The sequence below is a fragment of the Zea mays genome, chromosome 1 (assembly GCF_902167145.1).
Source record: "Zea mays cultivar B73 chromosome 1, Zm-B73-REFERENCE-NAM-5.0, whole genome shotgun sequence".
Lineage (NCBI taxonomy): Eukaryota > Viridiplantae > Streptophyta > Magnoliopsida > Poales > Poaceae > Zea > Zea mays.
Genome location: NC_050096.1, coordinates 205763575 through 205791222, shown reverse-complemented (window position 1 = coordinate 205791222; position 27648 = coordinate 205763575). Strand labels below are relative to the sequence as shown.

The following is a 27648-nucleotide window of genomic DNA, read 5'->3' as shown; positions in this document are numbered from 1 at the left end:
AGCTGAAGCAGACTCTTGCGCCTCAAGTGCAGGAATATCCTTAGGTAATTGAGTTGATGTTGCCCTTGAGAACTGATCTCAATTGTTATTCCATAAGCGAAGTGAATGCATTGATGTCACTGAACTTCCCTGATTGACTGTGGCTGACTTCCTTTACGATTCGAATTTCAGAGCCTAGATCTTCCTAGAATTGATCGGACTGTCCGATGCTCGCTTAGATTACAAGGTGAGCTTTCTCTTAGCGTGCTTCAATATGCAGTATAAGTTTCAGTGAGTGCTCAAATATTTGATGGTGTTTTAATGCAAGTACAGGTGCTCATATACCAACCTTTGAGCCTGTTCTTGAGTCAAGTGTCTCGATAACGGCGTATCCGTGGGCATCTGGTCCACCATATCTTTTTTCATGGCTTAATCCTCAAATATCAGCTCAGGACATGATGCATCCGGAGTTGCTGGCTAAGCTTGTTTCAAACAACTTTTGTAAGTAGTCTCTCATAAGGTCTTGCCTTGTCTTCTCTGCATTTGTATAACCTCCGGATCCATATAATTACTCATGCGCTACTTCTAATAGTTATGATCACTGTGACTTATTTGCCTACAGAGGGTATATATGTTCATGGAAGCTGATATAATTGTAAGGTTTGCAGGTACAGTGCCTGCAAAGGTTGTTCTGCAACTTACAACCGCTTTCAGGGAAGGTGGGCTGTGCAACCGAAATGGAACCTTCTCATACAAGGATCATTTGCGAGAGTGTCAGACTCCTGTCCTTGCATTGGCTGGAGATAAAGACCTAATCTGCCCTCCAGATGCTGTTTATGGTAGGCAGTGCATGGTTTTTGTCTTCTACTAGCTTAATTGCTTCGCTGTGTAGATTGCTAATTTCAGTTTGGGCTGTATTCCCTTTTCTTAGAAACTGTGAAACTCATTCCGAATCACAAGGTGGACTATAGAGTGTTTGGAAAGCCACAAGGCCCACATTATGCACATTATGACTTGGTTGGAGGCCGACTGGTATGTACTCTGTACGATGATTCCTAGCATGAGGAGTTCATATTGAATTTGACACTAGCGGACAGCTCGACAACGGTGAAATAGTCGACAGGTGGTTCTTACCCCGCGTGCGAGCTCAGTGTCTATGTCTTCCCCCGCCCCTTGTAGGAACACACCTGTGCTGATCTGATCTGATCTAACAACTTACGTCTCACCATCCTGAAGGAACACGCCTGTGCTGATCGATGCCCTGAGCTCAGACGGTTCTGCCTGCAAGAAGCTGGAGTCATCCACGACAGCCCCGTTCGCAGGTCTGGTTCGTCGTCGGACTCTGACTCTCTCTACTCTCTTAACAAATAGCAAATGGTTCATCATTGTAATCTACGCAATATTCGGGTGTCCTCTTTCATACATGCTTTGGTACAGACCGTTGTACCATACGATGAGGTTTCTCTTCAATCTATTCCAAGTTTCGATCATTATTGAACAACAGTTCATGGATATGCAAATTTTGAATTTGATTCTCTGATGCCCACAGAACTGAAAGCGTGGTAACCTTCGACCAGTTCTTCATCTTCTGTATTTCCGTAGCTTGAATTTTCTCGCTCTCCATCTTATCACTAGAACCACAAATAGATTACGAAACTTTTTCTCTTAACAACATAACACATATTTGTACATAAAATTACCGTGACATTATATGTTCCCGTTGCAACGCATGGGCACTCACCTAGTATTTTATTATATATTTTATGTGAAATGTAATTTAAACTAATTATTATTAATAATTATATTTTTTTGAATACAAGCGCAACATGTCGGACGTGTGCAAATAAATAAAATGAAATCATAATTGAAGTTGGTTAAGTTAGTTATATAGAAATGTTTTTTTAATGAGTAGAGGGATATATAGGGGAAACTATAGGGGGAACGGTTGCGGGACGAGTGAATATAGGGGATGGAATCTTGCTGACGTGGCTGCATAGTAACATTTAGGGGGAAAAATTTAGGGGGAACGGTTGCGGACAGTCTTAGTACCCATGCACAAAGAGGTTATTTGAGTTATGAGCCGCCACCCTTGCCTAGCCAGCATAGCAATGTTGAAAAGCGTACAGATCTCTAAATCCTAACCCCCCAATGACTTTGATCTTTTTAGTTTCTGCCATCCGATCCAATGAATCTTATTTACTTTATCTTAATTGCTCCACCAGTATTTCTCTATCATAGAGCTCAGCTCATCACAAAGGCCCTTCGTAAGATCAAAACAAGACATTGCGTAAGTTGGGATCGCTTGTGCCACAACCTTAAAGGCTTGTTCAGTTAGCTCTCAATCCATATGAATTGAATGTGATTGAGTGAGATTAAATCCAAAAAGTCAAAGTTCTTCTAAATTTTTTATAATCTCATCCAATCCATGTATAATAGGAATAACCGAATAAGCCCTAATAAGGATTTCTTTTCTAGCCTTGGATAAAAGTTTTTGTTGCCACCCTTGAATTTTTGCCCACACTCTTTGCTTTGTATATTCAAAGACCGATGTCCTAGACTTCCTAATATGAATCGGGAGTCCAAGGTACTTATCATTACTAGCGATTTGAGTTATGCCTAGTTCAGCCATCATTTGGGTCCTTATTTTGTGGAGGTGTATTCTTACTGAAAATAACTGCAGTTTTATCCTTGTTTATCACCTGGTCCTTATTTGTGGAGGCATTTTCATACAAAGATAGAATCTGTTGCAGATGTGCAACCCCTGAAACCGATGCTTTGATGAAAATTAGTGAGTCGTCAGCAAAAAATAGATGGCTGACTCAAGGAGCACCTGGACAGATCCTTAAACTGTCTGCAGGGGACGCCGCACGACGCCCCCTCCCCTTACCCTGTAGCTTGCATGCCGGCTACAGGGCGCCCGCTAGCGCCACAGCGGCTGCCTCTAGCACTGCCTCTACGTGGAGGTAATCTTCTCTCTCCCCCTCGTTCTGGCGTTGTCTCTCTCCCCCCTCTAAACACTGTTCACGTGGGTCCACTTCCAATTGTTAGTAGATAAAAAATTTATAGTAGATGAAAAGTATGTATAAAAAATGATATTTTATAGTGTAGTGGGATATAGGGGAACTATTTAGGGGGAACCGTTGCGGGAGATGAAAAAATAGGAGGAAAAATAGGGGGAAAAGTGATATAAGGGGAAAAATTTAGGGGTAACGGTTGCGGATAGCCTTACTCCTAACTGTCCTCTCCTTCCCGCATTCTCCATTAATGCCGATAAAGCTTCAGCACAAATAGTTAATAAATATGGTGATAATGGGTCACCCTGTCGGAGCCCCCTTTGTGGCCACATCGTTCCTGTAAACTCCCCCATTCACTCTGATTTTGTATGATACAGTAGTAACACATAGTATAATTATGTTGATCCACTTTTCCGAGAAACCCATCTTCCTCATGATTCATTCTAGAAAGGACCATTCCACCCTATCATATGCTTTACTCATGTCTATTTTAAAGGCAGCTAGACCACAATTCCCTTCTATCTTATTTCACAAATGGTGAGTCAGTTCATATGCAAGGAGAACATTGTCCGTTATGAGGCGACCTGACACAAAGGCGCTCTGTGATGGAGCAATAATCTCTGGTAGAATGGACTTGAGTCGGTTGGCAAGAACTTTGGCAACCAGCTTGTACAACACATTGCAGAGGCTTATTGGGCGAAGATCATTGACTTTTTCTGGGCTCTTGACCTTTGGGATTAAGACAATGATTGTATCATTCTACCCCTTGGGCATTTGGCCACCATTGAGGACTGCTAGCACCTATTTATTTTGACTTGCTCACCCACAATAGGACAGGAACTTTTATAGAATAATGAAAGAATTTCGTCTGATCCGGGCGCCTTGAGATCTCCTATAGATTGGAAAGCTTCCTGAATCTCCTTATAAGAGAAAGGTTTAATAAGTGTTGCGTTCATCTCATCTGTAATGTGTTGTGAGATGGAACGCAATACTTTAGCCATAGTATGACCTGCAGAAGAAAGAAAAAGATTTTGATAATGGTTAGTAATAAACTCCTTCAGCCTACTCCCTTTTACTTCTGCTCCATCATCCTTTCTCAACTTCTTTATTGCATTTTCTCCTTCTTTCTAAGGTTGTGGGATGAAAAAATGTGTATTCCGGTCCCCCTTAGTGAGCCACGTGATATGAGATCGCTGCTTCCAATAAAAATTTAGTTGATCCTGTAAGCGTTCCATCTTATATCTCAAAAGATGTTCTCGGATACACTCTCTTGACAGATTTGTTGCCTCCTACACCTCTCTAGATCTTTTTTATGTTACAGATCCTCTTCTCCAGCACCCCCAAAACATTCCTATCCCAGTCATGGAGCTCCCTCAGCAGAATTTTTTGGGCCTCCACAACTCTATTCCATTGCACCGACCCATGCTTTCTTTACCCTTTCCACACAATCTTCCTCCTCTAGCCACTTCGCCTCAAACTTAAGGTATGATTCATATGATCCTCCATTCAGACTCTTCCCCTTTCTCCTGTGTCAATGATCAAAGGCCTATGGTCAGAATGGCGTGGGTCTCCATTTACTACCCGAGATAGAGGATGGACTCTCCTCCAATCTCCGCAAGCCACAACACGATCCAGCCTCTCTTTTATATAACCAACAGTTATATGGTGGTTATTTTGCCATGTAAACGCATCTCCAATGAACCCCAGGTCTTGTAAGTTGTACTCCTCGAAAACCTCCTTAAATTTTTCCATAGCACCCTGCGTTCTTGGCTGTTCGCCTTCCTTCTCATATCCAAACATAATTTCCTTAAAGTCACCGGCACACAACCATGTCTTCTTATATTTATTCTTCAGGATGCAAAGAAGCTCCAAGTTTTAACTCTCTCTTCCACTTTTGGTTCTCCATATATTCATGTAAATCGTCATTCTCCCTCGTCCTCCTTTATCACAGCATCAATATGATATTTAGATAGAAACTTCGCTCCTCCAGAAAAGAGCCAGTCCTCCGCTCAAGCCTTTATAATTTTTTCCAACCAGGTTTGGCATATTCAACATCCACTTAAATTTCTCAATTCTTTTGAAGTCCATTTTTGTCTCAGCCAAGAAAAGAACATCAGGGTATTCCAGTTTCTGGACATCCAGAAGCCCATGAACTGTTAAGGCATTCCCCAACCCTCGGTAGTTCCAAGCTATAATCCTAATTTTGCCAGGCGGAACTTCTCCTACAGTCCCGCCTTTGCATTTAGCATCTCCATTTCTTCCTTACTCCCCCTCGACTTGTCCTCCATCGTCACAGAAAGATCCCCTGCCCACTTCAACTTTTTTGGGCCTAGAGTCAACATCGATCTCCTTTGAGGCTTGGTGTTTTCTTTCCATACTCCCCTCTTATACTGCAACCTCTCCATCATTACCCTTCCTCCCGTTTCTCCTTTTGAAAGTTCCCTTCTTCTGGAAGATCGACTCCGAGGCCACTAAATGCATTGTCTTTTTCATTTCTTCTCGCACCTCAGCTCCCTGGCCATCAACATCCATCTCCCCCTCTACACCGTCTTGTTGAGATGTATCTTGTGTTATTATGCTTGACTTGGGAAACCCTAGTTGGCTCACTAAGTCTGATTCCTTTCGTATCTCTGCCCTTTCCGTTTGTCTTTCTTGGGCCTCTTGGTTCCCCATAATTTTTGCAGCAGCCTTTTCACTGGACTCGCCTTGATAACCCTCTTTATTTATATGGTCTGTCCCCGCCATATTCTCTGTTGGACCAAAAATCGAGCTTTTGTGGTACTCCTTTCCTACTCGTATTAGCAATCTTTAGAGGGTCAGTTGACTCCTCTCCCTTCTCACAATCAGAAAAGGCCTTTGGCCTTTGCACTTCTAGATTCAGATCTGACTGTGATCTTCCAGCTTTCCTCACTCCCACTACCTTGGCTATTCTCCCATTTACCTCCACCTGACCCACTCCCATCACTCCCTCTCTCCTGTTTTTTTCCAGGAACAGGCGCCGAGACGACACTATTCTAAATTTCTGAGATCACCATTATATGGTCTCATATTTTCGCTCGAACTCCTAATGTCACAAGATTTATCTGTATGCCCAAGGATACCACAGATGTAGCAAAAGTTTGGTAAAAAATCATACACCACCGGACACCAAATTTTATCCCCCTTCTTGTTCAACTCCATCATCACTCCTCACTGAAGTGGCTTATGAATATCCAAGAGAACTTTCACTCTCAGGAAAAGGTCGATGGCTACCTCATCCTCCTTAGTTTCCACCTCCAGGAAGGTTCCTAAACTCTCCCCAAGTTGTTACCTAACTCCTTGCATTTTATTCCCTTTTTTGGGCACCAGATTTCCCCCAATGTCTGAGTTATTCAGTCTGCTCTTCCAGGCTTTTCAGCAAACAGCTTGCCCACCACCTGCACCTTCCCTCCTCCTCCTTCCAGATTCAGCCAGGCTCCCTTCACTCCTCTCCTCTCTGCTTTTGAAAGGTGCAGACCACTCATCTTGAACCCCAGATCTTCCTCCTCCGTCGCTTCCCGAAGCTCTTCAACTTCCCAACCTTCTCACCAGCACGTCACTACACACCTGCTAGGGCAGATACACAGGAGTAAGCAGACAAGATCGAGAAAGGTAGAAAGGGGCGCAATATGGATTAGATACGGGGGATTGGATGGATTTTTATTTAGATTGGTTTGGACCCATTCAAAACCCTAGGTATGCTCTAGGATTCGAGACCCACTCTGAGTCGCACAGGGGTCAGAAGGAACGAGACGACCAAAGACAAAATAATAAATGAATCTTTGATTTAGTACCCTAGATAATTTTTTCTATAAAATATGATTTTTTAGCCCTTTAAAATTGATAGTTGAGTAGAGGAGGTGAATAAGCAATAGCTGAAAATTCGACATTTGAAATAAACTAGATCTCACTATTAGAGGTTAGAGCGAGAAAGAATTAAATCAGAGTATGAGGTAGACGGGGAGAGAGAAGTTCTCTTACACTTGTTCCTCAAATGGATTATAGAATTAATTTGGGAGCAACTCAAGTGCTTAGAATCGAAATCGCAAGAGAGCTTAGAAAGGGTGAGAGCGGAGAACAAATCACAACCAAAATCAAAACACAATGTTTGTCATTTGTTCTTAAATGTTGTGAATCAAGAACAAGCCAACACAATTGTTATACGTCAAGGACCTTTATCCTCTGAAGCATTATCTTCTTTCGGATATAATAGTCTTCAAACAAAGGTCATGAAGGACATGTCTTCATAATTCATAATAATTGAGATATGAAAAAACAATGAATGTAATCTATTGGCTCATACACATATGTATTTCGTAATACACATATGTATATTAACAGAATTTATATTACATTGATACATTCGGCTTGTTCGAAGGTGTAGATGCGAGAGTGATTACCATTCAGCGTGAACATTACGGTGCTACTGTTTATCTATTTATAGGCACGGGACGCAGCCCGAGTAAAACTACATTTGTGACCTCAACATTTATTCACAACTATAACATAAATCATTAGGGACTGGCTAGTCTTTTTCTCTTCGGGCCAGCATCATGTTTGATCTTCATCATCGTCTTAAGCCGAAGATGTTACTCTTTGGCTATAACTTCAGCGTTCGTTCTTATCATCTTTGGGCTATATCTTCGTCTTGTTCACCTTTGTCCTAAATGAAAACTTCCATCCTGAAGCCGAAGCTCCCTGTAATAATCCATGTTATGCTGAAAGCAGATGATTAGTTATGTGTTTTTGAGGACTGTTGGAAGAGGAAGGCCCCCAACAGTAGCCCCTCGTAGTATTAATTTGTTTCTTTGTAACAAATTCAGACTACGATGTGAACGAAGGCCTTTAGCCGAAGGTCCGAAAAAACACCTTTCCTTCGCTAGAATAGCGAATCATTCTGAACTGTGGGTCCCACCGAGCGGTGGAGCTCTGAGTATTTATATAGAAGCCTATGTTGTGAATATTTTTTGTGCCATTTAGCTGTTTGCGTTGTGATTGCTATCTTAGCCTTCTTATCTTTGCAGACTCGATTGATTTTTGAGCTTCGACATTTGCCGTAACCATCACCCAAATGGTTGAGGACAAGAAGATTACAAACCCTATAATGGCCGGTTTTACGAAGCAATGGAAAAGACCAACGTGGAGAAGATTACCGATGAGATGCTAGCTGAGTATTCTAGGGATTCCAGTGACAGTGACAACTTTGATGTGGAGAGTGGAAATGAAGATGCCGAAGATCGGTCATGGAGGCCAAGCCATGTCGTTTTTGGGAAGTCAACTGTCAAGCAAGGGCAAATCGAAGCGATGAAGGGCAAATATTTTCATTATATTTCTATAGTGAGGGTCGGGGGGGGGGGGAGAAAGCACTGTTCCCCTTCCCAAAGCTGATGAGGTGGTGGTCTTTAAAAGCTTCATGAAAGCTGGGCTTCGCTTCCCACTACACAAGATGTTGGTTGAAGTTCTGAAGGCATTCAAAATATACCTTCATCAACTTGCCCCTGAAGCCCTTATCAAAGTGGGGGGTTTTTATACGGGCTATGAGGAGTCAAGGGCTAGAGCCGGATGCTAGGTGTTTTTGCAATATTCATGAGCTATCCTACTAGACGAAGGCAACCGGAAAAGAACAATACCATAACAACTTTGGATGTTATAGCTTCGTGCCCCGCTCTGAGGCAAATTATATTGTGCCAACATTTCGGAAGAAGTGGCTGGGCTCTTAGATGAAGCAATGGTTTTACGTAAAGAATGATCTGAATCAGAGGGAGGATGTGAGGGGCATCATTCAACGTCCCATTTGGTCGCGCTTCGGCATTAGAAGACCATCAATCGCAATTGGGAACGAAGTGCAAGCGTGCCTAATGGCTTTCAACACCGTATGTACTTACATCGGTTGCAGGGATTTAGTTCAAGAACACATCGCTTTCAAAGTATGGCCTCTTGCGAATGAATGGGAAATGTCGAAGGAAACTGCTGCTGGCTCTAGTCAAGGTGGCTTGGTTTATCTTAGTGTTGGAACTTGCTCTCCCGAGCAAGTTGATCCAACGGGGGAGTGAGAGCAACGTTGAAAGGATCACGATGCCCAAGAGGGGGGGGGGGTGAATTGGGCTTATCTAAAAATTAACACTAATTAAAACCTAAGCAAGAGCTAAGCAAGAGCCCAACTTCACCCCAACAACTAGCACTAAGAATATAATACTAGCAATGCAATAAAGCTAAGACAATACTTCAAATACTTGCTAAACAAATACACAATGTAAAGTGCTTGAATTAAGTGCGGAATGTAAAGCAAAGTTTAGAAGACTCCTCCAATTTTTTCCGAGGTATCGAAGAGTCGGCACTCTCCACTAGTCCTCGTTGGAGCACCCGCGCAAGGGTATCGCTCCCCCTTGGTCCTCGCAAGAACCAAGTGCTCACTACGAGATGATCCTTTGCCACTCCGGCGCGGTGGATCCCTCGAGACCGCTTACAAACTTGAGTCGGGTCACCAACAAGATCTTCACGGTGATCACCGAGCTCCCAACGCCACCAAGCCGTCTAGGTGATGCCGATCACCAAGAGTAACAAGCCGTAGACTTTTGCTTGACCAAGAGAAGCCTAATGCAAGTGGTGTGTGCTCTAGGTGGCTCTCACTAGCGCTAATGAGGAACAAACGCGGATTATGATTCTCTAATCTCCTCACTAGGCTTTTGGTGCTTGCAATGCTCTAGCAATGTGCTGGAATAAATGTGGAGTGCAAGACATTGAATATGGTGGGTGGAGGGGGTATAAATAGCCCTCACCCACCAACTAGCCGTTACAGGCATTTCACTGCGCAATGGCGCACCGGACAGTCCGGTGCGCCACCGGTGCGCCAACGGTGCGCCAACGGTCGTTTCCAATGGCTAGTTCTGACAGCTAGCCGTTGGACTCATGGCACATCGGACAGTGAACAGTCACTGTCCGGTGCACACCGGACAGTCCGGTGCGCCACTAAAATTCAACTCTCAAAACCTGCGCTCTCAGGTTTCTGCGGAGGGAAAGCCTCTGCCCTGGACCAGCCTGGCCCCACTTGGCAGAGGGTGCACCGGACAGTCCGGTGCCCCAGGGCCAGAAACACTAACTCTTGTTTTTCAGCTGATTTTCAAATCGGTTTTCGTTCTAACTTATGAGTGAGTTCTAGAGTGACACCTAGCACTGTATATGAGTGTGATTGTGCACCAACACTACACTAGAACTCTCTTGGTCAAACTACTCATCGACAACCCCTCTTTATAGTACGGCTAAAAAGAGAATAAAAGACCTAACTAAATCGCGAGTGTCCACATCTCCTTGACACTCGGACTCCGTAGACCTTTGCCTTTTGTTTCGTCGTTTTAGCCGTCGCTTCGAGTTCTTATCTCCGGGATTGTTTTCACGTTGTAGTACTTCTACCTGTCATGCGACCTAACTTACCATTTGTCTCTGCAAAACATACGTTAGTCACATATAATATTACGTTGTCATTAATCACTAAAACCAACCAGGGGCCTAGATGCTTTCAATCTTTCCCTTTTTGGTGATTGATGACAACCCTACAAGTTTTGTGAGAGTAGTTTGTTTTGAAGTTTCTGTCAATAGAAAGGATGGTCAGTTATACTCAGTAATTTTTGACAGAAAGAACGTGTACCATAATAATAAGAGTGAGCGCATACACATCATAAGATTCTTGCTCATTTAAAAGTGAAGTTAAATCAATGAAACAAGAACTAGAAGACTGGTGATAAAATATAAGATGAAAACATGATACACACAGTCAATCATAAGCAACGAGAGTATATGTCGAGTTTGTGAGCCAAAAACATCAAGCTAGTACAGAGAGTAGCAAGCACATATATTACATCAAAATGACTCTCTACTAACTCTCTAACTCCCCCTAGCTCTCACAACTCATATCTCTCCCCCTTTGGCGTCAAACACCAAAAGGGACCTGAACCTAAACATCTGAAGCAGGAGGAGGCGGCGGGGGCGCATCTGGTCGCGGTCGAGGCAGCAGAGCGAACGCCGGCGGAGGGTCAGAGTCAGTCTCGGATCCAGGATCTGCGGTAGAAGCTGGAGCTGGTACTGACTCGGACTGAGGCCACGCTGCAGGAGCTACCGGAACAGAAGCGGTCACAGATACTGCCACAACAGTAGTGGTAACAGCAGATGCTGGTGGCACTGGCGGCTGCGGGCAGACAGAGCTGAGAACCGGAGAGGTGAACGCCAAAGTGACCGGCCGGAGCGGAGAGGTACCAACAGGGGGTTCTGACAAAATCGATGGCACCACAGGAGCGTGAAGCGGAGGGTGTGGAGCAGACTGAACCGGAGGTACTGAGACACCAGACTGCTGAAGCATAAGAGCCATGAATGCCCTACTCTCAGCCCGATCCTGAAGTAGCTGCTGCTGAAGTGCATCCTGCCTGTCCTGCATGTTCTGAAACATCGAGAGCATCCTCTCGGATAACCGGGCCTGCTCGGCCACCAGGTGAGCCAGAATCGAAGCAAGAGTAGGGTCCATAGCCTGAGGAGGAGCAGGGGCAGCACTAGAACTCCCAGCCTCATGATCATGTGAGCGTGGAGGCATAGGAGGCAGAGGCGGAGGAGGAACCCCAAAATCATCATCATCATCATCATCATCAGCTGCTGTACCCTGAGTGTCAAACTGTCGAAGAGCTGCATCCTCGACCTGAGAGTCAAAAACAGGAGCAGAAGCTGGCACAGGAATCTCAGGCGCAGGACGGTAGGATCCAAAAACAAGGCGTGAGGCCTCAAGGATGCCCTGAAACCGAGGAGGCTGAATCAGCTGCGCAAAGATGTGGCACAAGTAGTGAGCATAGGGCAACTGCCAACGAGCACGAATCCCATCCAAAACGGTATCCTCGATCTCACAAATCAGGAAGTCCATAACGTCAAACTCAGAGTGGGAGACTAGGGCACCAAGGAGCCAAAGCTGAATATGAGTGGTAGCCTCCCTGTATCCCATCCTCGGCAGAAGAGTCCGTCTGATGAGCTCATATAAGTACTTTGCTGCTGTAGTAAAATCTGCCGGTGAACGTCGCGACCCATCTGTGAAGGGCGGGCGGAACAGAGCCGCGACGTGAGCTGTACCCGGAGCCACACCGCCGTGAGGGCGATGAGGAGGGTCAGAAGTGCCGTAGCAGAGGCTGTGAAGACGAGTCGTCGACTCGGGAAATCCAAAAAGCTGGCGGATCTGACTGGCAGTAATGGTGACATCCTCGCGCTCAAAGCGAAAACTCATCCAGTGATGATCCGGGTCAATCCAAACAGAGGCGTAGAAGACTCGTACCCACTCCTCAACATACCTGCCGCTGGTAGTCAGAAGGGTCTGAAGGCCAGACAGATAGGTGAGGTGCGCCTCAGAGTCAGCACCGACTGCAAGCAGAAAGGCTGGAAGATCCAAAAGCTGGTGCACTCGCAGAGCTATCTGAGCAGACATCTGAGCTCTGAAAAACGACTCTTGAATACGTGTGCTGAAAAGGTCACCTGCTGCAGGGTCTCTCTGAGCTGGTAGCCAAGACTCCATGGGTACGTATCTGAACCTACGTACCCGTGCCGCTGTAGCACTCTGAAGGTCAAACAGTCGAGGATCCGTAGCCAGAGGACGAACCTCAGTCTCATCGCGCTCCCGGAATCGAGGTGGAGGGACAGGAGGAGCTGAAGCGGGAGCGGGAGGAGGAGGAGCAGTGGAAGCTGGCGTAGTGGAGGTAGCGGGTATGGCTGTGGAGGTGGATGGGGCAATAGGAGTGACGGGAGCAGGCAGAGTGGGTGGCGGAGTGGAAGCGGAGGTGTGAGTGGAGGAGCGAGGCCGGGAGGCGAGACGACGAACACGGTATGCAATCTGATCGGATGGAGTCTGCGGCTGATCTCCAAGCTCGGCCTGCGCAGTGGTTGCTGCAGCTGCTGCCGCTGCACGGGCTGCTCTGTCCGTACGCCGCTTCTTGCGGCCTTCCTGCTGCTCCAAGTAAACAGTCTTGCCCTTGACCTGCCTGAAGGGGCGACGAGGATCCTCATCATCGCCTCCCCCTAGCGCCGACACATTCTTCGTGCGCGGCATCCTGAACTGATGTCTGCAAATGAGAGAGAGTGACTAAGCACAGAGCAAAAATGACCGATAGATTAGCAAAAGATGAGATGACTACCTGGAAAGCTCACACGAGAGGTGACGATCCAGGCAGGACGGGAGACGACACACGGGCAATCAAGGTCACTGAAATGACAGAAGAGGTGAGCACGTATTAGTCACATAGTCATAAGTATATGAAATGTGAATAAATACATACACAGAGAGATATGACACAGAAAACACAAGACGGGACGATCGATAGGTCAAACGGCGTGAAAACGACGTTTGAACGATAAATAGTGCCATAGGAGGTTTGGATTTAGAATTGAGGCACAAAACGACATGGAATTGAGCCGAAACTTCACGAATAGGTTTATGTAGGTGAATATGAGTGAAGTGTGTGCTTGGTTTGAATTTAGGCGAAGAAAAAGAGATTTGGGCACTCGGCTCGGAAACGATCGCTCGAAAACGGGGAATTTGGTGAAATTTAAGCCTGGAATCTCGGATTGGCGTGAAATTTGACAAGAGTGTTACTGGAAGTGTTGGGAAGGTGCCTGAAAAATTTGGGTTCAATTTGAGCATTTTTGGCTGGTTTAGGCATTTCACCGGGCACGTGGCGTGCGAGGAATTAGGTTTTCGGTGAAATAGCCATTTGAGGTGGGAAATCCCTCCCGAAGGAGCTAAGAACCTGCAGGAGTGTTCAAGGAATACAGGGGAACACAAAACACAACTTGATTGCACTGGATTTCACAGGAATTCACAAGATTTTGGAAGTGATGCAAAAGGGGGTGGATAAGGGAGCCTCTGCTCACCAGTACAGAGAGGGAGGAGAACAGGGCTGCTTACCGAGGAGGGAAGGAGAGGGGCCCGAGGTCGCCGGAGCACAGTCGGAGACGGTGGCCGCCGGTGGTCGGAGATCGCCGGCGGGGGAGTGGGAGTCGCCAGCGGGACAGAGAGAAAGGCTGGTGGGCGAGAACAGGGAGCCTCTGGCTCGGTCTCGGGCTGGAGGCCTTTTTTTAAAACGCGATATGGGCGCACCGGACAGTCTATAGTGCCTGTCCGGTGCACACCGGACAGCGCACAGGAAAACGGATTTTTAGCGCGCGGCTGCCGGTGCACCGGACATTGCACAGTGCAGTGTCCGGTGCACACCGGACTGTCCGGTGAGCCCAGACAGAGGGGAGTTTGGAAAATTTGAATTTTTCTATCTAACTCCCAACCAAACCAAATCCCAACTTATAATCACACAAAATAACACTTGTTGGGACAGGTATTGGCACCCTCATATACTTTTCAAAATATTTTGCCATAGGCTAGATAATTTTTAGAGAAAATAGGCAAATAGTGAAATTTGCATTTTGGCTTGCACTAGGGGTTTTCATGAGTGATTTGAGTTTTGAATACTTCCCCTAAGTGCAATACCTCATGCATATTTCAAGAACCAATAATTGCATAAAAAGCAAGAATTTAAGTGCTAAAAGCTTAAAACTAAGACTTGTCAAGTTTGACCCGAGTTAAGCTTTTTCACTCGCTTTGTTGGCGGTTATCTTAACTAGGTTAGACAAGCCCTAGATGCAATACAAGGAATTTAAACATGTAATGCAAGCTTGACAACACCATTTGACATTTTACATAAAATTTCTGAGATCAAGAATATTTAGTTCATTCCTCAATATGCAAAAGCGGGTCTTATCAAGAGGCTTAGTGAAAATATCCGCTAATTGATCTTCCGACCTCACTCCTTCTAAAATGATATCTCCTTTAGCAACATGATCTCTAAGGAAGTGATGACGGATATCAATGTGCTTGGTGCGAGAGTGTTGTACAGGATTATTAGCAATTTTAACAGCACTCTCATTATCACACAACAAATGTACCTTTTCTAGAACTACGCCATAGTCTAGAAGAGTTTGTTTCATATATAAAATTTGTGTGCAACAAGCACCTGCGGCAATGTATTCCGCTTCGGCAGTTGACAAGGCAACACTATTTTGCTTTTTGGATGTCCATGAAACTAGTGATCTACCAAGCAGATGGCATCCCCCAGAAGTACTTTTCCTATCAATCTTGCAACCAGCATAATCCGAATCGAAATAACCAATTAAATCAAAATTAGCTCCTTTGGGATACCACAGACCAACGCTTGTGGTGTGCCTGAGATACCTAAGAATTCTTTTAACAGCGCGAAGATGAGCTTTCTTAGGATTAGATTGAAATCTAGCACACATGCAGACACTGAACATAATATCGGGCCTAGATGCGGTAAGGTATAATAAACTACCAATCATAGAACGGTAGAGAGTTTGATTAACCGGGTTACCTCCCTCATCTAAGTCGAGATGTCCATTTGTAGGCATGGGGGTCTTGATTGGTTTGCACTTCTCCATGTTGAACCTTTTCAACAAGTCTTTGGTATACTTCTCTTGTGAGAGAAAGTTACCATCTTTCATTTGCTTGACTTGAAAGACGAGGAAGTACGTCAGCTCACCAATCATTGACATCTCGAACTCCTTCGACATCAACTCACCAAATTCCTTGCAATGATAGTCATTTGTCGAGCCAAAGATTATATCATCAACATATACTTGACAAATGAAAATATCACCGTTATGTTTCTTTGTGAAGAGAGTTGTGTCGACGGTCCCGATCTTGAAGCCCTTTTCGATGAGGAAGTCGCGAAGGCGCTCATACCAAGCCCTTGGAGCCTGCTTTAGCCCATATAGCGCCTTGGACAACCTGTAAGCATGGTTAGGATATCTAGGGTCTTCAAATCCAGGCGGTTGCTCAACATATACAAGTTCATTTATGACGCCATTTAAAAATGCACTTTTTACATCCATTTGATAAAGTTTTATATCATAGCATGATGCATATGCAAGTAGGATACGGATGGCTTCCAATCGAGCAACCGGTGCAAAGGTCTCTCCAAAATCTAAGCCTTCAACTTGAGAGAATCCCTTTGCAACAAGTCTTGCCTTATTTCTTACAATCACACCTTGATCATCTTGTTTGTTTCTGAACACCCACTTTGTTCCAATGATTCTTGCATCTTGTGGGGGCTTCTCCAGGGTCCAAACTTCGTTACGGGTGAAGTTGTTAAGTTCTTCATGCATGGCATTCACCCAGTCCGGATCCTGTAGCGCCTCATCTATACAAGTAGGCTCAACACAAGAAACAAAAGAGTGATGTTCAATAAAAGAAGCATGTCTATGTGATCGAGTAATAACCCCTTGTGAAGGACTCCCGATGATTTGGTTTTGAGGATGAGCTTGAAGTAGTGATGAGTTTCTCCTGTCAACCACTTGGGAAGAAGATCCTGGAGCATCAATATCTTTGGCTTGTACCCTTGCTTGTTCATGAGAGACAAATGTATCTTCATTTGCATGCCTCTCATCTTTTTCATCATCTTGTGGTACATTTGATGAAGAAGGCCTGTCAATGATCTGCACTTCTTCTTCATCTTCTTTTGGTTTGATAGCTCCAATAGGCATGTTCTTCATTGCTTCCCTAAGTGGCTCATCACCTACATCATCAAGATTTTCAAGTGCTCCTTGGGAGCCATTAGTCTCATCAAATTCCACATCATATGTTTCTTCTACCACGCCAGTGGCATGGTTGAATACTCGATATGCTTTGGACTTTAATGAATAACCCAAAAGAAAACCAATATCACAACGTCTTTGAAACTTCCCTAGATGATGACGTTTCTTGTAGATGTAGCATTTGCACCCAAACACCCGGAAGAAGGAGACGTCTGGCTTTTTCCCATTTAGCAGTTCATAAGGAGTCTTCGCAAGTAGCCGGTGAGGAAATACCCTGTTTGATGCATAACAAGCTATGCTGACAGCTTCGGCCCAAAACCTCTCCGGTGTGTTATACTCATCAATCATTGTTCTTGCAAGAGTGATCAAGGTCCTATTTTTCCTTTCAACAACTCCATTTTGTTGAGGTGTGTATGTGGCAGATACTTCATGCTTGATCCTAATTTCATCACAATACTCATGAATGTTGGTGTTGTCAAATTCTTTGCCATTGTCACTTCTAATCTTCTTAATCTTGCAATCAAATTCATTTTGTGCTTTCTTGGCAAACTTTTTGAATATAGATGCAACTTCAGATTTGTCATGGAGAAAGAACACCCAAGTGTATCTTGAGAAGTCATCAACAATCACTAAACAGTAGAGGTTGCCACCGGCACTGACATAATTTGTAGGTCCAAATAAATCCATATGAAGTAGTTTCAGTGGCCTTGATGTTGACATGAAAGCTTTAGTGGGATGTGTATTAGCAACTTGCTTTCCAGCTTGACATGCACTGCATGGCTTGTCTTTTTCAAACACCACATCCTTTAATCCTCTAACCATATCTTTCTTTAATACCTTCTTGAGTGTGCTCATCCCAACATGTGCAAGCCTCCTATGCCAAAGCCATCCAAGAGAAGCTTTGGTGAAGAGGCAAGTTCTTAAGTCTGCATCTTCTGAAGTGAAATCCACTAAGTAGAGGTTGTTGTATCTAAATCCCTTGAATACCATTGATTCATCATCCATCTTTGTCACAATAACCTCTGTTGGAGTGAATAAGCATTGAAGTCCAAGATCACAGAGTTGACCCACTGATAATAAATTGAAGCTCAAAGGTGCAACTAAGAGAACATTTGATATTGATAAATCATTTGAGATTGCCACCTTGCCAAGTCCTTGCACTTTTCCTTTTGAATTGTCTCCAAATGTGATTTTATCTTGACCATCAACATTCTCATCTAGTGAGGTGAACATCCGTGGGTTGCCTGTCATATGTTGTGTGCATCCACTGTCAATAACCCAATGACTCCCACCGGTCTTGTAGTTCACCTACATTCATAGACAATTCAAGCTTGAGTTTTGAGGGCCCTATATTGCATAGGACCAGTGACTCTCTCAATTAAGGACTTTGCCACCCAGATTTGTCTAGGTCTACTCTTGTTTGGTGGACCTAGGAATGTAACCTTAACCTTTCCATTTGCAACCTTTCTTAGAACATAGTGAGCATTGAAAGCAAATGGTCTTGAGTGCTTAGGCAAGGGAGTTGGTGGTTTGGCTTTGCAGTTGTGGGCAAAGTGACCTTCATTTCCACACTCAAAGCATTTGATAGGCTTGTGAGTCTGCTTAGGCTTGTATTGAGTGGTAGCTTTCTTTTGCACAAAAGCATTGTATCCAATACCACTCTTGTTGTTTTTCATAACAGTGTTCATAAGCAGCTCATTTTGGAGGTATTGACCCTTGTTGAACTTTTGCACACTTGTTGCAAGATGTTCATTTTCACTTTTTAGTTTCTTGACCTCATTTTTAAGCCTTTGATTATCCACTGCCAACTCATTGTTGAAATCATTGTTCTCAATAGCAACCTTTCCTCTAGTAGTTGCATCAGTCAAATAATTCTTCAATTTTTGATTGTCTAAAGTCAGGACTTCAACTTTTTCAGTCAATTCAGCATGTAGACTAGTTTGCTCTTCTTGACTCAAATCATCACATGAGGTTGCTACATCAAACTTAACAACAGGGTTAATAGCCTCATGTGTTTTGCAAGATAAAAGTTCATTTTCAACAAGAAGATTGTCATGATCAAATTTAATTTGAGTATAGTCTGCCTTGATCTTTACTAGTCTATTTTGCAACTCCCTATTAGCTTCATTTAATTTGTCATATTTTTCCTTAGCATCTTTTAGGGAGTTTGTGAACTCATTTATAGTTGATGACATAGTTTTATTCTCTTCTTTTATTTCATCACTAGCCTTTATAACTATGTCATATTTGGCATTTAAAGATTCATTTTCATTTTTCAACCTAACACATTTAGCTTTTGACTTTCTAATGATTTGAGTATATTCTTTAAGCAAGTCAGCTAACTCATCATATGAAGGTGAAGCAAATTCCTCATCACTATCACTATCACTATCATCAGCAATATTAATATCATTCTGTACCTTCCGTTCACCCCTAGCCATGAGGCATAGGTGAGAAGTAGATGATGGCGATGGTGGTGGTGAAGAGAAGTCCCCGACGATGGCGGCAACTTTTTCATCATTCTCTTCTTCACTTGAAGAAGACCCACTTGATGATTCGATGTCGGTGAGCCAGTCGCCAACAATATATGCCTTTCCATTCTTCTTCTTGTGGAACCTCTTTTGCTTCCCATCCTTCCTCTTGAAGAATTTCTTTTCTTTCTTTTCGTCATCGCTTTCATCTTCTTTCTTGCCCTTGAACTTATTCTTCTTGGGCTTGTTGCATTGATGAGCAAGATGACCGAGCTCACCACAGTTGTAGCAGTCCATCTCAGAAATGGGCTTTCTTTTGTTGGAAAAGAATTTCTTCTTCCTTGAATCAAATTTGATACCTTCTCTATTTAGCTTCTTCAACATCTTGGTGGTCTTCCTTACCATCAAGGCAATGTTTGCATCAAGGTCATCATCACTTGAGGATTCTTCCTCAACTTGTATTTTTGCTTTTCCTTTTCTTTCATGATTTGCTTTGAGAGCCAAATCCTTTCTTTTGGAAGATGATTCTTCTTTGTCGTTGATGTGCATGTACATTTCATGGGCATTGATCTTTCCCAAAATTTGTGTAGGTGTGGTAACTGAAAGATCCATTTGATGTAGCACAGTGACAATGTGTCCATATTTGTCTATTGGGAGGACACTGAGAATCTTCCTCACAACATCCGGTTGTGAGATTTGAGTAAGCCCCAATCCATTAACTTCCTCTACTAGAATATTAAGTCGTGAGTACATAGCATTTGCATTTTCATTAGTAAGCATTTCAAAAGAATTTAACTTTCGCATGGCTATGTGATATCTTTCCTCACGTTCACTTCTAGTTCCTTCGTGTAGAGCACAAATGTCCATCCACAAATCATGAGCATTTTTATGATTTCTTACTCTATTGAACACATCTTTGCAGAGGTGTAACATCCCGGAATCCACAAACACCCCGGAATGCTACTGAACTACACTTCTGACATCCGTATATAAAATTTCGACAGCATCTCCTTTGCAAAATAGCATAAAGGAGGGGGCAACAGTGTATAAACATGTATCATGACAAAAAAACATACTAAGTATTATTAAACGGCTAGCAAAGGAAAGTTAAACATATGACATGAACTGAATTAACCAGTGCGCATGACTAGTAAAAAAACAAACATCCTTTGATATCAAGTTTCTAATTAAATCATGGATGCGCTTGGGCAGCCTTAATATGAGAGTGAAAGTGGACGTGCTGCTACTCCCCTCATTCCCAACATATATCAAGTACCTGCATTGAGTAATGCAAGAGTGAGATGACACATCTCAGCAAGTAAAATAATAACAAACTGTTTAACCACATAAGAACATTGTTTTACCACCATTTGATTTCGCAACCTTCTTATTACGAAGGTGCAGCACGAATACAACGTACAACACACCTAGTTACCACACCTGCAGGTAGAAACCACAATAGTAACATAGTAATGTCACACTTCATATATACCTCATGAGTGCAAATGTCTGCAAATGCAAAGATGACTTCTGCCTTCATACCTCTAAGGATATGAAGCCGCATCGTACCCCTCCTCGGGCAACGTACGATGCTAAAAGTGTACCGGTACGGTCGGACCATAAGATCACGACATAACTTCAAAATGCAATATGGATGATGCGATGTGCATGACATGCCTACAACACTTCATACAACATGATTCAAAAAGATACTTCAACTTCATCCAAGATGGAAATCAACCACATATATCATTCTCAAATCATGATCATCCTCAATATTAGACAATTGAGAATTAATTCTTTCGAACAAATAAACTTCATCATAGAATTCAATGATTAACACATTTAATACTTATGCATACTCAATGACAAGGCATAGGATGCAAACCAAACGGTAGCAACCACCACTGTATTTACTTGCCTTCACCGAGAATTTGGAATGGTACTAAGTACGATCCGGAAGTCCACCACCTGTTTTTGACACACACCTTAGTGTACAAATCAACATAACAAACGCTAATAAACAACGCCGCACCTACGCACAATTCCAACCCGTTGCGAGCGACAACTCTCCCCATCACCACCAAACTGCAGCGGTGCTGCTTGATAATTTCATAACTTTAAAATTATAACAGCAGTGATATCAATCAAAAACTACGGAAGCATCTACATAAAATTTCCCACAAGTTTTATATTCAAATGATAATTAAATTCCAGTATCTAATTAGCCCAAACTCGTCTACAAGATACACCCTGCAATCTGTTTTTGGACAGCAACATAACCGGATTCAAACAGCGATATCTCCTAAATTATAACTCCGAATCGAACGCATAAGTACTCGTTGGAAAGGTATGACAAGGCTCTACATGATTCTCATATTGATTATCACCAATTTCCCACGAAAAATTCCCAGAAACTGCTAATACTACTGCTGTTCGCCCACCTGCATAAATCTGTTTTTTTTGGACAGCAACATACCCGGATTCAAACAGCAATATCTCCTAAAATATAACTCCGAATCGAGTGCATAAGTACTCGTTGGAAAGGTATGACAAAGATCTAAATGATTCTCATATTGATTATCACTAAGTTCCCACGAAAAATCCCCAGAAACTGCTAATACTACTGCTGTTTGCCCACCTGCAAAATCTGTTTTTGTGGACAGCAACATACCCGGATTCAAACAGCGATATCTCCTAAAATATAACTCCGAATCGAGCGCATAAGTACTCGTTGGAAAGGTATGAAAAAGCTCTACATGATTCTCCCACTGATTCCCACTAATTACCCACGAAAAATTCCCAGAATCTGCTAGAACTACTGCTGTTCGCGCACCCACAAAATTTCTGGACAGCACCTCTACCAATTCGCATACGTAAACATCTAATCGATTGAATTGCAGCACAAATAAACAAGAGTTAATCACAAAATCACCTTGGGTTCCTCCTTTCCTCCTTCCTTCCTCCCACCAATTCTCCAATCGGAACTTGCACCCACACGAAGAAGATCCGGCGAGCAAGGACATCACTTGGAGAGGAGGAGATGGGAGGGGGTGGCGGAATACAACGTACAACACACCTAGTTACCACACCTCGCAGGTAGAAACCACAATAGTAACATAGTAATGTCACACTTCATATATACCTCATGAGTGCAAATGTCTGCAAATGCAAAGATGACTTCTGCCTTCATACCTCTAAGGATATGAAGCCGCATCGTACCCCTCCTCGGGCAACGTACGATGCTAAAAGTGTACCGGTACGGTCGGACCATAAGATCACGACATAACTTCAAAATGCAATATGGATGATGCGATGTGCATGACATGCCTACAACACTTCATACAACATGATTCAAAAAGATACTTCAACTTCATCCAAGATGGGAATCAACCACATATATCATTCCCAAATCATGATCATCCTCAATATTAGACAATTGAGAATTAATTCTTTCGAACAAATAAACTTCATCATAGAATTCAATGATTAACACATTTAATACTTATGCATACTCAATGACAAGGCATAGGATGCAAACCAAACGGTAGCAACCACCACTGTATTTACTTGCCTTCACCGAGAATTTGGAATGGTACTAAGTACGATCCGGAAGTCCACCACCTGTTTTTGACACACACCTTAGTGTACAAATCAACATAACAAACGCTAATAAACAACGCCGCACCTACGCACAATTCCAACCCGTTGCGAGCGACAACTCTCCCCATCACCACCAAACTGCAGCGGTGCTGCTTGATAATTTCATAACTTTAAAATTATAACAGCAGTGATATCAATCAAAAACTACGGAAGCATCTACATAAAATTTCCCACAAGTTTTATATTCAAATGATAATTAAATTCCAGTATCTAATTAGCCCAAACTCGTCTACAAGATACACCCTGCAATCTGTTTTTGGACAGCAACATAACCGGATTCAAACAGCGATATCTCCTAAATTATAACTCCGAATCGAACGCATAAGTACTCGTTGGAAAGGTATGACAAGGCTCTACATGATTCTCATATTGATTATCACCAATTTCCCACGAAAAATTCCCAGAAACTGCTAATACTACTGCTGTTCGCCCACCTGCATAAATCTGTTTTTTTTGGACAGCAACATACCCGGATTCAAACAGCAATATCTCCTAAAATATAACTCCGAATCGAGTGCATAAGTACTCGTTGGAAAGGTATGACAAAGATCTAAATGATTCTCATATTGATTATCACTAAGTTCCCACGAAAAATCCCCAGAAACTGCTAATACTACTGCTGTTTGCCCACCTGCAAAATCTGTTTTTTTGGACAGCAACATAACCGGATTCAAACAGCGATATCTCCTAAAATATAACTCCGAATCGAGCGCATAAGTACTCGTTGGAAAGGTATGAAAAAGCTCTACATGATTCTCCCACTGATTCCCACTAATTACCCACGAAAAATTCCCAGAATCTGCTAGAACTACTGCTGTTCGCGCACCCACAAAATTTCTGGACAGCACCTCTACCAATTCGCATACGTAAACATCTAATCGATTGAATTGCAGCACAAATAAACAAGAGTTAATCACAAAATCACCTTGGGTTCCTCCTTTCCTCCTTCCTTCCTCCCACCAATTCTCCAATCGGAACTTGCACCCACACGAAGAAGATCCGGCGAGCAAGGACATCACTTGGAGAGGAGGAGATGGGAGGGGGGTGGCGGCTAGGGTTGAGGGGATGGGGGCTGCTGCACAAGAGAGAGGGAATTAGGGGGAGGGGATGGCGGCCAAAGGCTAGAGAGGGGGGGGGGGGGGCGGCTGCACAAGGGGAAGGGAATTAGGGGAAGGGGCGGCTAGGGTTAGGGGGGGTTAGTGGGCCGGATCAAGAACCACGGCCCAACTCGCTCACGCGTCAACTCCCGACCCCGGCGCACAAGTCTAACCAAAATTCTATTGTTTTACTAGCGAATGCTAGCCAACAATTCCAAACTCCAAAAGTGCACTACCCAAACGAGAAGCAAAAAAAAAAAACAAGAAAGAATAAACTCCAACTTCTCTTCTTTGCAAACTGGGTATCACACTCTACCCCCCTTAAAAAGAATTCGACCTCGAATTCTGACGCTTTTATCGGAACGACAAAAGCAAGATTAATGAATCAACAAAACTCACACATAATGAAAAGTTCGGGTACTTCTGCCACATCAGCTCCTCAAGCTCCTAGGATTCTAAGATACGCAGCAGACGACACTCTAGAGTCTGGTCTTGCTACACAGGGAATCGACTCTAGCTCGATTTGATGGTCTGGATTCCTCAAATACTTCCTCAACATAAAGACATGGAATACATGGTGTACTATGATTATAGATTCTGACAATTGTATGTGCTAAGCCCAGCTGCCAACTCGGCTAAGATAGTAGACAGTCCTATATACCTCAGACAAAGCTTTCCTGACACCAAATCAACATTGACATATGCAAGTACTTCAAGGAATGTATATATGAATGCAATGCATATAGTGTTCCTATAGCCTAAACCAAACTTAGCCAAACAAGAGCAACTTCAAGAGAGCAACTTAATGCTTGCATATTTCTGGACAGCAGCACAGCGGTTAATTGTTTTGCTCATAACTCACAAAATATGCATCCAAAATAGTAGACTAGGACTTTATGGAAATCTTATAAAGTCCACTATACCCTTGGTATTATCATCACAACAAGATTTGACACATAGAAAGGTCAAACAATGCTAAACGTAAATTCTGTCCAGACTTGGACAGAATTCAACTACTCAATTCAAAAAAATCCCTAATTGGAGTCTCAGTCATCCAATTCAGGTGCTCCTAGACTTTTTAGAAATCTAATAGAATTGTCTATAATTCATTTATAACATATCATGTTAATTCAAAGCATATCAAGGTCAAAAGACATGAGAAAGGCTCTGCTGTCCAAATTTGGACAGATTCAAAGATCACACTTAAAACAGCTGTAACTTAACTTATAGATCTCCAAAAAAGGTGATCCAAAATTTGTTGAAAAGATTAAGAAAAGTACTACAACTTATTTATAATTTATAAGAACTTATTCGAAGTTTAAATTGGGCAAACGAGGTCAGTTTCGAAGTCTGTACAAAATCTGGACAGGTTCCAAGACTGGACTTGAGAAAATCATAACTCCCAAACTACTAGACCTATGGTCATGAAATTTTTACACAAATAAGATAAAGAAGTTGGCTACAACTTTTATATATAACATCTCTACAGAAAAGATGGTTTACTTCATTGAACTAGCTGCATAACTAAAACTGGTCATGCAGTCCCAACAACAAGCAATAGATTTTATGAGGTTCATTACTCTTCTAAGATAAAGCGTTCATCGAAAGACTAATAACTTTAGGTTCTTCATTACGAGACACTTAGAACAAATATAAGTATAGAAGCAATATGATAACTTTTTAAATCATTTAAGCCTAATCTCACATCATGCAAACAAGAATCAATTTAAGCATGTTATGCCTGCCCACATATTTATCCAAGCACATTCTATACACTATATCATAACTCCCTACAGCTAACAAAATTTTGCAAATATAAACTCATTGAAAAGATTATAACATTCCCTAAAACTTTTATTATAATGAGTGTCTCGAATTTGGTTTCCAAACCGATAAAACAATGCAACACTTTTGTTGCAAAACTGATAGGATTGAAACAATGGACAACTAAAATTCAAAAACCTATAACTCCTGCTATACTCAACTTAAACTACAACGAACACGCGTTGGAAAAGTTTTGAAAATTGTCCACGACTTTTGCAATAAAGTTGCACCCAAATTTATCTTTATAGCCCTCAACTATGCATGACCTACAGCTAAACTCAGCCTGAGATACTGCACATTAGAGGATCGACTTATAATCGGACAACCACCTCTCCCAATCTATTTAACAGACAATTACAAGTAAATGCCCATTTAAAAGGTACTGAGAAGAACTAAAAGTTTTGCTTAAAGAGAATTCCCAACTTTGGGCTATGAAACTATCAAAATGTGGTCGATTTATTGGTGGTTATAACGACAACTAAAGTTCAGACACAACGGTGCAACAACTTCAGAGCAACCTAACTCCAATTATATGCAATGAGAATTACAAACCAATACTCGTTGGAAAGATCATAAAATTGCTAAAACTTTCATAATCCAACAAAGACCAAATTATATTGTCTTCAATGTCTACTCTTCCGTTCAAAATTAAAGACTCATTCTGCCAGAGACACCAATAAGGATGTTTTAGGAAACCCATAACTCTCAAATGTTTGGACCAAACCGGGTGATTAAGCATCCTATGGAAAGATGAAAAAACATACTACAAAACATTCTAGACAAGTGAAGCCTGATTCAGCATCCAACTAATTTAAAATGCCTCCCAAAACCAAACAACACATTAACAACAATAAAAAAACAATATAAAATGAAACCCAAGGCACTGGCAGGTGCAATCAACACTAGGATTTTCCACTACCAAATTGGGATGCAACTCCACAAAGTCTTTAAATAAAACTCTACCAAATAGGTTAGAACACTAAGCACAACAATCAACAAATTCAACATCCTCGTTTGTTAACGCCACTAAGGTCAAACATCCATGTATCGACAATGTATGGAACACCTGACATACCCATCTCAAGCACTATAAAACATGGTTGTTATTACACTAGAATCCAACTAATAGAAATCTCCAAAACTATTTTGTTGACGTGAAGCAAATGGTGCTCATGACATATAACATCTTTTTTTTCTCCTCTCAAAAGAGATAAAATGTGCAACACTCATAAAGCAATGGAGGGATAACAACAAGAAAAACTAATGATCTTCTTGATACAGACTCATGCAAAAGCTTCATAAATATTACTTTCAACACTAAAATAATAACACGATACTATGCTCAACAGGAGTAATTGGACTTCAATAAGACAATCCACCTAATCAAACTACCTTGATTAACCTCACATACAACAATACCTCCTATTATTGCACTTGAACAATTTCTACCTCGTGATGTCATAGGATGAATTCAAAGTAGTAGACATACATGATCTATCAAACCATCATTCATATGAAAAAAAATCTCCATCTGATGCAACAACCACATCATTATAGAGATAGATGACTAACAAACATAAGCAACTTCCAGTTAAGCATTGACTTTGTTTAAGATAAAGCGGTCCAAATAATAATTCAACAAGCATGCATAGAGAACAGATCAAAAAAATAAAACTACCATATATCGTCGGCGATTACAAATATATATAAAATGGGTTGTCCATATCGTCCACATGACTACCCTCCAACAACTAAAAAAAATATGCATAACCTTTATGGCTATAGAAACAAACCATGGAAGGAAAACATGCATGCCTCTTCAACTATAATATAGACATAAAATCCACTTGAAATCACCCTATTTATTGCTAAGGTTGCACACAATAAGAAAACCTATCATGCAAACATGGTTGAACTTATCTATCCACGTCATCTTACAAATTCACTTGAGTTCTACCA

General features: G+C 42.3%; 2 long non-coding RNA genes across 2 annotated transcripts; one reads left to right on the top strand and one right to left on the bottom strand.

Moving 5' to 3' along the window:
- Nucleotides 1–371: 371 nt before the first annotated feature.
- Nucleotides 372–1328, top strand: LOC109943724 (uncharacterized). The gene is made up of 4 exons (XR_002266808.3): nucleotides 372–480; nucleotides 648–818; nucleotides 911–1102; nucleotides 1216–1328. It is a non-coding gene; the product is annotated as an uncharacterized lncRNA (long non-coding RNA).
- Nucleotides 1329–20088: 18760 nt separating this feature from the next.
- LOC118476104 (uncharacterized) lies at nucleotides 20089–22202 on the bottom strand. The gene is made up of 3 exons (XR_004855467.1): nucleotides 22041–22202; nucleotides 20470–21076; nucleotides 20089–20381 (listed from the first exon to the last, which is right to left on the bottom strand). It is a non-coding gene; the product is annotated as an uncharacterized lncRNA (long non-coding RNA).
- Between the last annotated feature and the right edge of the window lie 5446 nt (nucleotides 22203–27648).